Consider the following 15,762-nt stretch of genomic DNA (forward strand, 5'->3'; position numbering starts at 1 on the left):
TCCTGCCATGATTCCAAGGGCTTTGGATTTCGCCCTGCAGAACTTTTTCATTTTCTTCTACTTAATATGGTAGGTGTCACACCCATTTTACAAAGTTTTTTCTAAAGTTATATTTTGCGTCAATAAACCAATGCAATTACCATGTTTCATCCCTTTTTTCGTATTTGGTATAGAATTATAGCATTTTTTTCATTTTTCGTAATTTTTGAAATCGAAAAAGTGGGCGTGGTCATAGTCGGATTACGATAATTTTTTATACGAATACAAAGTGTGTCCAGATAATTATGCGAACTGAGTTCAGTAAAGATATATCGATTTTTGCTCAAGTTATCGTGTTCACGGCCGAGCGGAAGGACAGACGATCTACCGTGTATAAAAACTGGGCGTGGCTTCAACCGATTTCGCCCTTTTTCACAGAAATAAGTTATCGTCCTAGAATCTAAGCGCCTACCAAATTTCACAAGGATTGGAAAATATTTGTTCGACTTATGGTATTAAATGTATCCTAGACAAATCAAATGAAAAAGGGCGGAGCCACGCCCATTTTGAAATTTTCTTTTATTTTTGTATTTTGTTGCACCATATCATTAATGGAGTTGAATGTTGACATAATTTACTTATATACTGTAAAGATATTAACTTTTCTTTTAAAATTTGAATTTAAAAAAAAATTGTTTTTAAAAGTGGGCGTGGTCGTTATCCGATTTTGCTAATTTTTATTAAACAGACATATAGTAATAAGAGTAACGTTCCTGCCAAATTTCATCATGATATCTTCAACGACTGCCAAATAACAGCTTGCAAAACTTCTAAATTACCTTCTTTTAAAAGTGGGCGGTGCCACGCCCATTGTCCAAAATTTTACTATTTTTCTATTCTGCGTCATAAGTTCAACTCACCTACCAAGGTTCATTGCTTAATCCGTATTTGGTAATGAATTATCGCACTTTTTCGATTTTTCGAAATTTTCGATATCGAAAAAGTGGGCGTGGTTATTGTCCGATATCGTTCATTTTAAATAGCGATCTGAGATGAGTGCCCAGGAACCTACATATCAAATTTCATCAAGATACCTCAAAATTTACTCAAGTTGTCGTGTTAACGGGCAGACGGACGGACGGACATGGCTCAATCGATTTTTTTTTCGATACTGATGATTTTGATATATGGAAGTCTATATCTATCTCGATTCCTTTATACCTGTACAACCAACCGTTATCCAATCAAAATTAATATACTCTGTGAGCTCTGCTCAACTGAGTATAAAAAGCGTGAATTTAATAAAATTTAATAAGTTAAACTTATTCAATACACACAATATTGACAGCGTGATTTATCCGATATGTGTACCCAAGTTCTAACTAGGAAACTATTTTTGTTGATATGATCAAAGTATGCGTGTCAGCAGCAAGTGTCAGCAAACTTTATTGAATTTCCCATTGAGACTGTTATTGCTGTCAAACAAAAACTCTGCATCCCTATTCCTTTCTATCTTCTCTTTCATTGTTGACGCCAGGCGTCCCATTTGCTGCTGATTGGTTTGTGCAAAGTTGAAAAAAAAAAACAACTTAATTGTGCACTTGTGGTTTATGTCAGTTGAGTCCTGCTATGTTAGAATTTTATTTTACAAGGGATAAACAAGTCCCCGGAGGGCGCTACATTGACGCACATGCTATATAGGAAAATGCACAAACTCGCATATTCTTCCCCGTCCGTTTGTTATTTTGCCAGTTTGTCACTTTCATCGCTAGTTTGATTTACCAGTTTGTCTTCGATCGTGATAATTTCATTTTGTTATCTAACTACCCTCTTTCAGGAGTTCTTTGCTTATCCTTTAGCCGCCTACAATTCATTTAACACTTAAATCGACCAAGTGCGTACGCCATTATTAATTTATATCTTTTTGTTGGTTCACTTTTTTATTTATTTTCATTCTATAATAATAAATTGCTTCATTTATTTGATTTGCTTTTGTTCCGTTCTCTAATGTGATTGTGTGAACTTCTGCAACCTACTAGCATTGTTGTATTACATACTTATAACCAGCTGTGCTTGTACACAGAGTAGTATAACTTTGGTTGGATAACGGTTGATTGTACAGATATAAAGAAATCAAGGTAGATATGTTGTTGTTGTTGATGTAGCGATAAGGACACTTCTCGAATGCCTTGGGGAGTGTTATCATGGTTCTTTGCCGGATGCAGATCCGGTACGTTCTGGTAACAAGCACCATAAAAGTACTAGCCCGACTATCTCGTGAACGATTTGGTATGACCACATGCAACCTTCTAGGCCATACCAGATGCTATCCTTGCCAAATTATATTGATTGAGTGAATCAAAATCGTTTAAAGATCACGTCTTCTTTTCCTAAAGCTCTTATAACTCATCCTTATAACACTACAGCCGCACAAAGCACAAAAAACAGCGTTTTAAGTGCACAAATGGGTATGTCGTGTTCTGTTTCACCCGAAATTTGACTTTCATCCTTACTTATTATTAACGAAGTGTTGAAAGTGAGTCCCATCCTGTAGTTATATATGGGTACATGTGTACGCATTAGTGTTAGATATTGTTTAACGTACGTAAATTCCTATGCGGTGGATTTGTCTATGTATTTATATAGATGTACATTATGTATATTTATTTTTGATGCTTAGTTTTTATTAAATGTTAGTGCACAACGCACATAAACACCCAACACAAAAATAGTACTGGCAAAATATGTTGAATATAGTGAACTGGACAGTTCTCTCTTCTATGTAGGAGCTCTTGCGTAAAAAAAAAAAAAATGAACCCATATACATTTTTTTGGAGATTTAAAAAGTGTGAATAAAAATAACAATATTAATTATTGAAATACAACGTCACTAATAACGTATGTTTATACACCGCACAGATAATGTATAATATTTGCAAAAGTTTCAAATTTTAGTCGCTCCACCCGCAATTTCTGACAGATTGCGTATAAAAAACAATATGCGTGAAAAAATCTGGACATACATATTTAGTGAAAAAATTCCATGCGGAATCGACTTACAGGCTGAAAATGCACCAACAAGAATATTGTTTCCATGACAACAACTGTTTTTAAGTTTCTTACGTAGAACGATATTTGCCTATGTATAAGTTAGAGCTCGCACTAATCGGTTAATCGCTTAACCGAACAACACTATTATGACAGTAGTCGACTTCTGTTATTCGGTCGGCAATATTCGAGTAGTCGAAAGCTTTCGACTAATCGGTTATTTTCGGGTAATCGATTACTTTGAACTCGATTTTATACATATGTGCACTAAAATCATATAACTCTCTAATAAATCTTGACTTTTCAGCTGCTTTACACTTCAATATAATTTGGGGTGTAGACATATTCCAACTGATTCAGATGGATTCTCGAGGTCAGTGATTTGGCGCCAAGCCTGCTCGGCGGTCTCGGCCTTTGGGTCGAAAATCTACCCAGCTGTGCATTTCCTCTTCACCGCGATACGGGTCTTCTAATTTAGCCTCTATTTTCACCCCTCACTCTCAGAATGGATCTAACTTTTGCTAACCTGAATTTGCTCCACAGTGTTATGAGGGCCGTTGTTGTTGTTGTATTACTACTACTGTTTGGTTTTATTGCGTCATGCATATCATAAAGAAATTTCGAATGCATAACGGCTACTGAATTCGATGTGCTACAGTAGTGGAGTAGTCGACATAATAATCAAGGAATGTTCCGAGCCCTAGTACAATTAGTATATATCATCTTTCATACCGTTTAAAGTTCGTGACATTTCCTTTTGAATGTATCCCTAATATATATATATGAGTATGCGAGCACACAGCTGGGTATATATTGTTCGGTTTCGCTTTAACTTAGTGTTCCTTGTTGGTTTTTATTGCTAGCACAGATTTATAACTTACATGACTTTAAACATTTTCAAGTGCGGATGTATAAAAGTAAAACCATTGACTTACCTGAAACGAAAAAGAAAACAATTATTTTATTCTGAAATAGATGTATCAATATTCTGCAACGCCGTAGGCTTTTCTGCTGTCAATTTTTATTTTCAGCAGATGTAAAGTTAATGCTATTAGGCGACTCCACGCAGTGATTTTGTCCTTCATCAATTAATTTGCAAATGAAAGCTGAGTATCTAAAAATAACTTCACGCGAAAAATTGTACAAAAATGCAGAAAAGTTGGAAATTTATAACATTTTGTAGGCGAACAAAAGTCGAATGATAACCCTAAAGTCAAATCTACAGAAAAATTGGCAAAGGCAGGCCCAGTGCACAGCGAAGCAAAAAACTTGCCTAATAGACTGAGCAAGAAAAGGATGCAAAATACGGTACCTTAATTATAAGCTTTCTGTAAAAAGGGCCTCTTTAAAGTTTTCTAATTGAATTTTTTTTATTTTTGAAGTCCTATTTTTTAAATTGATGTCATTATTAGAACGAAGCAAAGCTCTATAATTCCTTCTAAAGGCCTTCGAAGTACCTGAAATTGTTTTCACATTATTTAGTCAGCTATTTTTGTTTTAATCAGCAAATTATTATTAAACGACTTTGTATTTGAAAACAAGTGGTGCGCTCCAAGGAGCATCAGAATTCATAGCAAAGCCTCTTAAGACCTTAATAACGATAAATGAATTTCAAGAATTAGATTTCAAAGAATCATAATAATAAGAAAGTGATTCTAGTTGATTCTACAAGCAAAAAACCCAATACTTTGTTCGGACACATAAATCTCAATGCCTTAGGGGCGGTCTTTTGCAAAAAAAAAAAAAACAAGTAAGGAAGGCTAAATTCGGGTGGAACCGACCATTACATACTCACCTGCCAAAATACAACTTGCAAAGCCTTTAAATTACCTTATTTTAAAAGTAGGCGGTGCCACGCCCATCGTCCAAAATTTTACTAATTATCTATTTTTCTATTTTGCGTCATAAGGTCAACCACCTACCAAGTTTCATCGCTTTATCCGTCTTTCGTAATGAATTATCGCACTTTTTCGGTTTTTCGAAATTTACGATATCGAAAAGTGGGCGCGGTTAGAGTGCGATATCGTTCGTTTTAAATAGTGATCTGAGATGAGTGCCCAGGAACCTACATACCAAATTTCATCAAGATACCTCAAAGATTACTCAAGTTATCGTGTTAACGGACAGACGGACGGACGGACATGGCTTAATCAAATTTTTTTTCGATAATGATGATTTTGATGTATGGAAGTCTATATCTATCTCGATTCCTTTATACCAGTACAACAACCCGTTATCCAATCAAATTTAATATACTCTGTGAGCACTGTTCAACTGAGTATAAAAAGTAGGCTTCGAATATCGAAAATTTCGAAAAACCGAAAAAGTGCGAAAATTCATTACCAAAGACGGATAAAGCGGTGAAACTTAGTACGTGAGTTGAACTTATTACGCAGAATAGAAGATTAGTAAAATTTTGGACAATGGGCGTGGCACCGCCCACATTTAAAAGAAGGTAATTTACAAGTTTTGTAAGGTGTAATTTGGCAGTCGTTGAAGATATCATGATGAAATTTGGCAGGAACGTTACTCTTATTACTGTATGTATGCTTAATAAAAATTAGCAATATCGGAGAGCGACCACGCCCACTTTAAAAACAAAAAATTTTTAAGTCAAATTTTAGCAAAAAATTTAATATCTTTACAGTACATAAGTATATACTGATATAATCAACATTCGACTCCAGTAATGACATGGTGCAATAAAATACAAAAATAAAAGAAAATTTCAAAATGGGCGTGGCTCCGCCGTTTTTCATTTAATTTGTTTAGGATACTTTTAATGCCATAAGTCGAACAAAAATTTACCAATCCCTGTGAAATTTAGTAGGGGCTTAGATTTTAGGACGATAACTGTTTTCTGTGAAAAAGGGCGAAATCGGTTGAAGCCACGCTCATTTTTATACACAGTCGAACGTCTGTCCTTCCGCTCGGCCGTTAACACGATAACTTGAGCAAAAATCGATATATCTTTACTAAACTCAGTTCACGTACTTATCTGAACTCACTTTATATTGGTGTAAAAAATGGCGGAAATCAGACTATGACCACGTACACTTTTTCGATATCGAAAGTTACGAAAAATAAAAAAATGCCATAATTCTATACCAAATAGGATAAAAGGGATGAAACATGGTAATTGGATTGGTTTATTGACGCGAAATATAACTTTAGAAAAAAACTTTGCAAAATAGGTGGGACATCTACCATATTAGGTAGAAGAAAATGAAAAAGTTCTGCAGGGCGAAATCAAAAGCCCTTGAAATCTTGGCAGGAATACTGTTCGTGGTATTACATATATAAATAAATTAGCGGTACTCGACAGATGATGGCCTGGGTCACCAGGTCAATATCTCGAAAACGCCTTCACATATACAACTACCATCACCCCTTTTTAAAATACTCATTAACACCTTTCATTTGATACCCATATCGTACAAAAAATTCTAGAGTCACCCCTTGTCTATGTTTATGGCGATATCTCGAAAAGGCGTCCACCCATAGAACTATGGCCTACTCCCTCTTAAAATACTCTTTAGTACCTTCCATTTGATACACATGTCATACAAACACATTCCAGGGTTACCCAGATTCATTTTCTGACATGGTGATTTTCCCTTATTTTGTCTCCATAGCTCTCAGCTGAGTATGTAATGTTCGGTTACACCCGAACTTAGCCTTCCTAACTTTTTCATTACTAAAAACGTATAAGGAATTCTAAACTTTCAAGACTTTCTTCACCAGTCCTTCATGACCAGTCCTTAGATAAATGGTTAGCGCAGCGGGCTTAAGCATACTGAAGACGAAGACATAGAGCAATTTTGAAATGGATCAATCTGCGCAGCTATGGTAGGTTGTCTCGAAGTTTCTTTCTTCTAAACCAATTAAAACATAATTTCTCAATTGTAGAAAAATGAAAAAACAAAAATTATCACAAAAGTTATTGTTAAAGGTCTTGAGCTCGAATTCGAACCAAGAATCTTTTATCAATAGGCCGATAAACGCAAAAACCGTGTACATTTATTTGCACTTTGGCCTTGCATATAACGGAAAGTCGATGTCTTAGTAAGCATGGAGAAAACGACTAACTGAAGATTATTAAAACGGCCTTTAGCGTCCAAAAGCGCCCATACTTTATATCGTCAAAACCTCCTGATTACTCCACTCTGCGAAACAGATAATTAATCATAGTAAACTCCTTAAAATGACGCAATCGCCTTTTAAATTTTTTTTGCAGCTCTCCACTTTCTACTTGTACTCTTTTCCAAGGAAAGTATTCCTGAAAGGTTGACGTAATCTTTATATTATACAGATGGCCAGCGGCTGACAAAGATTTACTGTTATAAGAAGAATACAAAAAACAAAAAAACACACACACACCTACATACAAACAATAAGAACACAGACAACAATAAAATGTAATGCAAATGTAATCAAAGTTAAAGAGTGAAACTGAATAATATTAACGATGGCATTGACCATAAAAATTTGCAACCAGTGGCAGTACCAACAACAATGAATCGCAAGCAGAAACGCAATATTATGACAAATAGTAATGCTGAGACCGATTGAAACGCAGATACCACAGGGAAAATAACAAATAAAACAATTAAGGAAAGTTAAGTTCGGGTGTAACCGAACATTACATACTCAGCTTAGAGCTTTCGAGACAAAATTGTCTTTTTCATGTATACATACAAATGGTTATACTAAAAAGTGGAGCAACTTGTCTTTGCTATCTTTCTGCAGCTGTCAATTCGTTTTATAATTATAGCTGCGTTGGTTTCGTAGGTTTCGTAGTTGTTTTATATGTGTAGACCAAGGGTGACGTTTTTTGGAACGATTTTCCTTCATCCTTATTCAAATAAGGGAAAATCACCAAAGGGAGTGACCCTTAGTTGTATATGTGAAGACGTTATCGGGATATCGACCAAAATGTGGACCAGGGTGACCCAGAACATCATATGTCGAGTACCGCTAATTTATTTATATATATAATACAACGAACAGTATTCCTGACATAATTCCAAGGGCTTTTGATTTTGCACTGCAGAACCTTTTCATTTTCTACTGGAGTTGAATGTTGACATAATTTACATATATACTGTAAAGATATACATTTTTTTGTTAAAATTTGACAAAATTTTTTTTTTTTTTAAAGTGGGCGTGTTCGCCATCCAATTTTACTAATTTTTATACAAAACACATATAGTAATAGGAGTAACGTTACTGCCAAATTTCATCACGATATCTTCAACGACTGCCAAATTACAGCTTGCAAAACTTTTAAATTACCTTCTTTGAAAAGTGGGCGGTGCCACGCCTTTTATTCAAAATTTTACTAATTTTCTATTCTGCGTCATAAGGCAAGCCACCCACCAAGTTTCATCGCTTTATCCGTCTTTGGTAGTGAATTATCGAACTTTTTCGGTTTTTCGAAATTTTCGATATCGAAAAAGTGGGCGTGGTTATAGTCCGAATCCGTTCATTTGAAATAGCGATCTGCGATGAGTGCCCAGGAACTCAAATACCAAATTTCATTAAGATACCTCAAAATTTACTCAAGTTATCGTTTTAACGAACAGACGGACGGACGGACGGACATGGCTAAATTAATTTATTTTTTCGCCCAGATCATTTTGATATGGAAGTCTATATTTATCTCGATTAGTTTATGCCGTTACGGTGTATGCTTATGCAAACAAAACTAATATACTCTGTGAGCTCTGCTCAGCTGAGTATAAATACGTACATACAAAGGGTATAAATACGCATCTTGCATGGCTACCTAAATTTTAACACAAAGATGCTGAAGCAACTATGATTTAAGCAGCGACGTTGTGTCACAGTTCAAGGAAAGCGAACGGATCTAAAAGGTTTTCGTTAAAAACAAAGTCTTTGACTTAAGTTAACATTGAAATAGTAATAAAATGAAATGACAACACATACATACATATTTGAAATAGCATTTGCAATGACGATCGAAAATGACAATAAAATTGTCATATATTAGTATGAGTGGGCATAAAAGGGCATATCGAGATATGCGTTTACTTCAGTGCTTTTCAGAAATTATAAATCAAAGAAGGGTAGCAAACAATCGTTAGTACTATCGAGGCTAGATATGGTGTTTCTTGACCAATCGACGACTTATACCAAGATAGAAAAGGACAGGTAAAGAAAAAAGGGAAGAAAAGGAATTGAAAGGCAAAAAAACGCGAGGGGGGAAGGAAAGGAAAGGAAAAGAAGGGAAACCGAAGGAAACGAAAGAAAGGGAAAGTAAGGGAAAGAAAAGGAGAAGAAATTAAAGGAAAGAAAAATATAGGACAGGAAAGGAAACAAAAGGAAAAGAAATTAAAGAAAGGGAATGGAAAGGAAATGAAAGGAAATGAAATGAAAGGAAAGGAAAGGAAAGGAAAAGAAAGGAAAGGAAAAGAAAAGCAAGAAAGGGAAAAGAAGCGAAACGAAACGAAAGAAAGAAAAGTAGGAAAACGAAAGGAAAGAAAAGGAAAGGAGAGGAAATTAAAGGAAGGAAATTGAGGGAAGGAAAGGAAAGGAAATTAAGGTAAGGAAATTAAGGGAAGGGAAGGAAAGGAATGAAAACGAAAGGAAAGTAAGAGAAAGAAAAGGAAAGGAATGGAAATGAAAGGAAAGGAAAAGAAAGGAAAGGAAAGGGAAAGAAAGGAAAGGAAAGCAAAAAAAGAAAGTGTTATAAGTGTTATTCATTTTTTCGTTAAGCTATCAGTATTTCATCAAAAAAATATCGATGTATTACCGAAAAGATGTCGATATGTTATCAAAAAGTTATAGAAAAGTCATCGATTTATTATTTGAGTGTTATCACTTTGTTATCGCCTTGCTATCGTATACGTAATTTAAAGTTTTAGATTTATTTGCGAAAAATTATTGACTTGCTATTGAAAAGTCGATTATTTATCGATAAAAAACGTAGAATGATATGTTATCAAAAGCTATCAAGAATTATCGATTTGTTTTCGAAAAGTTTACGATTATTTATTGGAGTATTGCAAGTATCTTTTTTACATGTTTTCGATTTGTTATCAAAAGGTTAGCGAATTTTTTTTGAAAAGTTTTCGATTTGTTACAAATTATTTATCGGAGTGTTATCGATTTGTTTTCAACAACTCATCTGTTTGTTATGAAACTGATATAGATTAAACTACAATATAAATTACATCTCTTAAAATACGAAATTATTTGTTTCTGGTAAAGTTACTAATGTTGTGACACATCGATGGTCATGAGGGCTTGAAGCACTGTTACAACAACAACAACAGGACTTGACACTTCGCGATAAGTACAAACTAGTTTATTATTTTCACAAATTACAACTTTTTATTTTGTTTTGTTTGGAGGTCTGTACACCACCAAAGTTCTATTCTTGACCGTATGCAATATTTAAATCTTCCATTGATACTCAGTGCTAGAATTGTAAATTGTAAAATATGCTGCCACTGATGCATTTTCTTGTTACCGTTGACACCGGTGAATATATACATATTTAGTTTTTCTAATGTTTCGCATACCAATTATTAAAAAGAAATTCTCTTTAGAGGTTTACAAAAACGTGTCTTTACTTTACCAAGTGAAAAAATAAGAAGAAGAAATAGCGGAAAAAATTAAAGGTTTCATAAAACTAAAATGTTAAAAGGTATTAAATGAGTGTTGCTGGTTTTCTCCTACGCTCAGCTGAATAGCGTTGCCACAGTATCCCCCCTTAGACTGGGTGAACCGTTTATTGTGGTTTGTAGGAACAAATTTTATCCGCCCGTGGTTCTGATCCAGTCAATAAAGTTCGACACATTTTGCTTTGTGGCGATACATCTTCTGTAGGCAAGTACGCTGGCTTCAGTCTGTCGATGGAAATGTTGACTGGTTTCCCTCTTACGATGATCTTATAGTATTTATTTGATTTCGACATTACCTTGTAAGGTCCTTCGTCGTACGGTTTTGAAAATGATGGACGTACTGGATCGTTCCGCATAAATACGTGCGCAGAAGTTGATAGATCCGGATGGATAAACATTTTCTTTTTTCCATACCACGCTGTTTTGGTGGGACTGATGGAGTTCATTACCTCTCTAAGCTCGGCAACGGAGTCCGATTGCGTTTTAATTTGACTGTTGTATGTGAAAAATTCCGATGTAATTCGCAATACTGTAGCACAGTGCGTAAACCTAGTAGAATAGTCGGTAGGAAATCAGTCCAGCGTTCTGACTTGATACAAAGGATATCAGCTTTTAATGTTCGGTGCCATCTCTCCACTATCCCGTTAGCCTGCGGGTGATAGGCTGTTGTTTTTAAATGCGTTATTCAGAGTGATTTAGTTAGTTCTTTAAATGACGTTGATGTAAGTTGTCGCCCTTGATCCGAAGTTACAGTGGTAGGTCCCCCGAACCTGGTCATCCAATTAGTTATGAGTGCTTTAGCAATAGTTGTTGCTGTCATCACGTCAGGGTCACCACTTTAGTCTTACCAATGTTTCTCGTACCAATTATTAAAAAGAAATTCTCTTTAGAATTTTAAAAGAACGTGTCTTTACTTTACCGAGTGAAAAAATAAGAAGAAGAAATAACGGAAAAAATGAAAGGGTTTCATAAAACTAAAATGTTAAAAAGTATTAAATGTGTTGCTGGTTTTCTCCTACGCTCAGCTGAATAGCGTAGCCACACATATATAACTCATAAAACAGAAACAATGCAAATGCATGCAAAGCTCTTTTAGTGATGGATTTTATGCAAACATCTGGAGACATACATAAATATTAACTTAATACTGATAGTGAAATGCAAAAATGTTGAAAATGATAGTTAATATTGAGACAGACACTCTCGATGATAGGTTAAGACCCTTGACTAGTGTATGAGCATATCCATAGAAGTTATGAAGGCAATTGTACAATTTTGCGAAAAAGAATTTCAAAAATGGTTGACTGCCACGCTTTCGAAAAACCACTATTTCAGACATCGCATTCTTTTTAGTTCGAAAATTGGAAAATCGGAAAATTTAAAAGTTAAGTTAAGTAAAGAGTACCGAGGGGTTTGGCTTAGCTACTCAAAAAAATATTGGTTCTATAAAATGATTAGTTTTTAACCATTTTGAAATGCCACCTTTTTTTGCTTTTAACAATCTTCTTAAACTTTTCTCGTAGGCATCGAAAAGTTTTTGGAAGCTTATGCAACATGTTACTAGAGATTTTTTTGGCAGTTATATTTCTCGGACAAAGAGTGACGGAGGACTTATGGTGGAGGACACCAAAGTTGTAACTATTTAATATTTCGTACGAGGCTATTACTGACTCCAAATATTTAAATGCAAATAAAAGCTAACTCAGACGCGCTGAAATATCAGTATGTCGAGTGAAAGTGTATGTAGGGTGTTTGCCGCTATCAAAGCGAAGCTTCAGTCCGCTCGTATACGTGTAAGCCATGGCGTATACGGAACTTTTTGATGCGTTCACGCTTTACTCGTGCGTTCTAGGAATAAATGAACAACATCTATGTAAATAAATACGCTGTCCATTGAATATCATGATATAATAATATAAAAGGTGTGCCGTCTTTCAAATTATGTCAATTTTCTTTCATTTCCTGTCTAAGGAAAATGTCCAAATATCTTATTAGAGGCAACTTATTCTAATGTGACATTTTTCAATACAAATTCAAACGCTGTTTAAATGTATAAGCAAATATATATAATGCATTTTATTATTCCACTTCAGTTCATTTATTTAGAATCCAACATGTAGTAGGCACCCTAAAATAAGGGACGTTTAACAGGGACCCTTTTTCCTCATAAGATATTTAAGATATTTGTTATTGGCTTTTTATGTTTTGGTCTTCTATTTTTTTGTTTTTATTGGACGTTGGAGTAGCGCACTACCCTCAAGTGGCCTAATGAAACCAGGCTAATCTTGTTTATGTGTCCGCAACCCGTGGGACCGCCGTTAGGCATAACGTCACGCTGGAAGGGGGGGGGGGGGGGTGATTTAGTCGCCACTACTTCGTATGTACTTTTCTCTGCGCTCCCTTTCACCATGCATCAATTTCGTCATAACTATACAGGCGACAGTGTGGACAGAAAGATTCCTTTTCTATCCCACGCTTATGTAGACATTCCTTGAAGATGCCGTGCCCGCTCAATATCTGTTTGAGGTGGTAATTTGGTTTGCCATGTTTTCGCTCGTACCATTCTGGTATATTCCGAACTAGCATGAATGTCCAGCGCTCTTTTCTCGATTATTCCCACCGTTCCTGCCACCTAACTAGTGTTACTGACCTTGCGCTTAGCATCTTCATATGGTCGGCAGATTCCAATGCCAAACAGATCGGCCATTTAACCTGAGGGTAAATCTATTGAATTTTTATGGATAAAATTTGGATAGCTTCGTCGGATACCGTCCGAAAAGGACATGTTATTCGTATAGCAGTAATACTGCAGGATGCTAGTATATCTTTTTGGTGGACCATTTTAGATCCGTGCCATACTGGTGCTCCATATAATATTATAGAATTGGATACTAGTTGATGAGTAGCTTCGCCTGGGCCGCCGATGTGGGGCATTATTCGCGTTAGGGCTTCACTAACTCTAGAAACTTCTCCCCACCGTCCTGAAGTGCTCCTTAAAATTTAGTTTTGAGTCAATGATTAGTCTTAGATATTTCAAGGAACGCTTTGAATTAATCTGATAATCTACTATGGTCAGGACTAACTCATCCACAGTCAGCTTTGAGTTGTCTTTTTTACTAGCCATCTCCAGCCCCATGCTCGTCAGCCATTCCTTCATTCTTCAAACGACGTCATTATATAATGCTTGGAGCATATCAAGTTTCTTGGCCACCGTTACTACGACAATATGATCTGCATAGCCGACAATTTCCGTGCCTCCGGAAAAGTCGATTTGTAGCACACCGTCATATGTCGCATTCAAATGAGTTGGACCTTTGGCCTTCTATATACATGTACTTATGTATGTATGTATGTACTTGAGTAAGGTTTCTGCATGTTTCTAAAAGAATTAGACATTGCTTTTTTTTAAAATAGTGAAATAGAAATGGAAACTTGAATCAAAATTAACAAAATATACGCAAAAATTCAGATAATTTCACTTTCTGATTGAAGCAAGAAAAATGCTCGTTTTAAAATGAAAGAGGGAGAGCGACGAAATAACAGCAAAAGCTAAAATTAAATATTAAAAAACTAAGCAGTCTTTGTTAAAATATTTCTTAAAATTATTTAACATACATACATATTCGTAACTGTATCCACGGATTTTAGTTTTCAGATAGCCACATCAGCAAACGCAGCGCCTTAGATGCCAAGTATATATGTATGTAAATATGTATGATATTTTTCAAAACCACTAGTTGCATGCATTTTCAATGATTATAGAAATTTTCGCATATCATGTTTTTCTTCCTAATACCTTTAGGATGTTGTTGAATAACTTTTCCTTTAACTGACTTGTTTCACACATTTATGAGCAGACATGTACATACATATATATGTATATATATTTTCTAATTAAAAACAAGCGCTCATGCTTAAGGCATACAAAATAGCATAAAACAGTTTACTGCAATATGCATGATACAAATTTTGAATGAAGATGTGATGCCCTGAAAGAAATTTTAAAGAAACAAGTTTAATTTTTCCGACTTCCAATTGTTTAAAATTAACTAAAAGCAATCGAGAGCCGTTAGGTGCAATTTGGTAAAATTTTCAAATAAAGACGATATATTCAGGTTATGAGCGCAAAAATGAAGACTACAGCGGTTTAAAAGCATAACAATCTGAGAAGATGATGCTGTTATAGGAAGAATAGATAAACGTTGGTACTATAAAAAATGTAATAAATTTGGATTTTAAAGAAGAACGAGGATTCGAAGATAGCGCCTAGGTCCTTTCTAGGAACCGAAGAAGAGCACCCGAGATCGTTGTTAAGACATTACGAGTTTTAGCAAATTTGCCATGAAAACATCTGCTAAGATTTAGAGATATATGCGAATTACAACAACTGAGTGTTAATCTATCTAAGTCTTCTAGAAAACGCTGATTGTAAACGCTGCCAATGCCTTTAGTACTTGAAAAACTTTTCAGTCATCAGTATTTAATATGAAATTCGCGCGATGAAAAAACTGAAACAATATCATAAATAAATAAATTAAAAAGATGAGGCTTTGATATACTTCCTTCAAGTAAGCCAGAGGTTGTAGTAAGAAGTACAATGGATATACCCTCAATCGATACCATGGAGCATTTATTAGTTAGACAGCGGCACAGCTAACTGCGGAATGTGTAGGAAAATCCAAACGAAGCCAACTTTATATTAACGTTAGTATGAAAATGATATACCCTGTCGAATACCTTGGGGAAACGCAATGCAAAGATGGCTTGAAGAGAACGCATCAAAACAACATTCGCTTAACAAAGTCAATTTAGTCACTGTAGATCAACCAACAACAAAACCATGCTGATTTGGCGGTACATATTTTTTTAGGGTTATAAACATTTTATCATAAACAATCTTTACGAGAAGCTAAGAAATAAAAAAAGCTAAGATTTTAGCGATAAATAGAAATGACATCCTTTGTGTCATTTTTAAATATTGAGATAATATCGAAAATGTTTCAGTCATCCGAATTTACTCCATAACTAAGAGGTGGGTTAAAAATAACTATTAGAGGAGCACCAATAGCAGGTAATTTTATAGGAA

General features: G+C 35.1%; 1 protein-coding gene across 5 annotated transcripts in view; it reads right to left on the reverse strand.

Moving 5' to 3' along the window:
- Ac13E (Adenylyl cyclase 13E) overlaps positions 1 to 15,762 on the reverse strand; it is a 367,921-nt gene that overhangs the window by 157,585 nt on the left and 194,574 nt on the right. The window lies entirely within an intron of this gene.

This window comes from Eurosta solidaginis, chromosome 4 (genome assembly GCF_040869045.1).
Source record: "Eurosta solidaginis isolate ZX-2024a chromosome 4, ASM4086904v1, whole genome shotgun sequence".
Taxonomy (NCBI): Eukaryota; Metazoa; Arthropoda; class Insecta; order Diptera; family Tephritidae; genus Eurosta; species Eurosta solidaginis.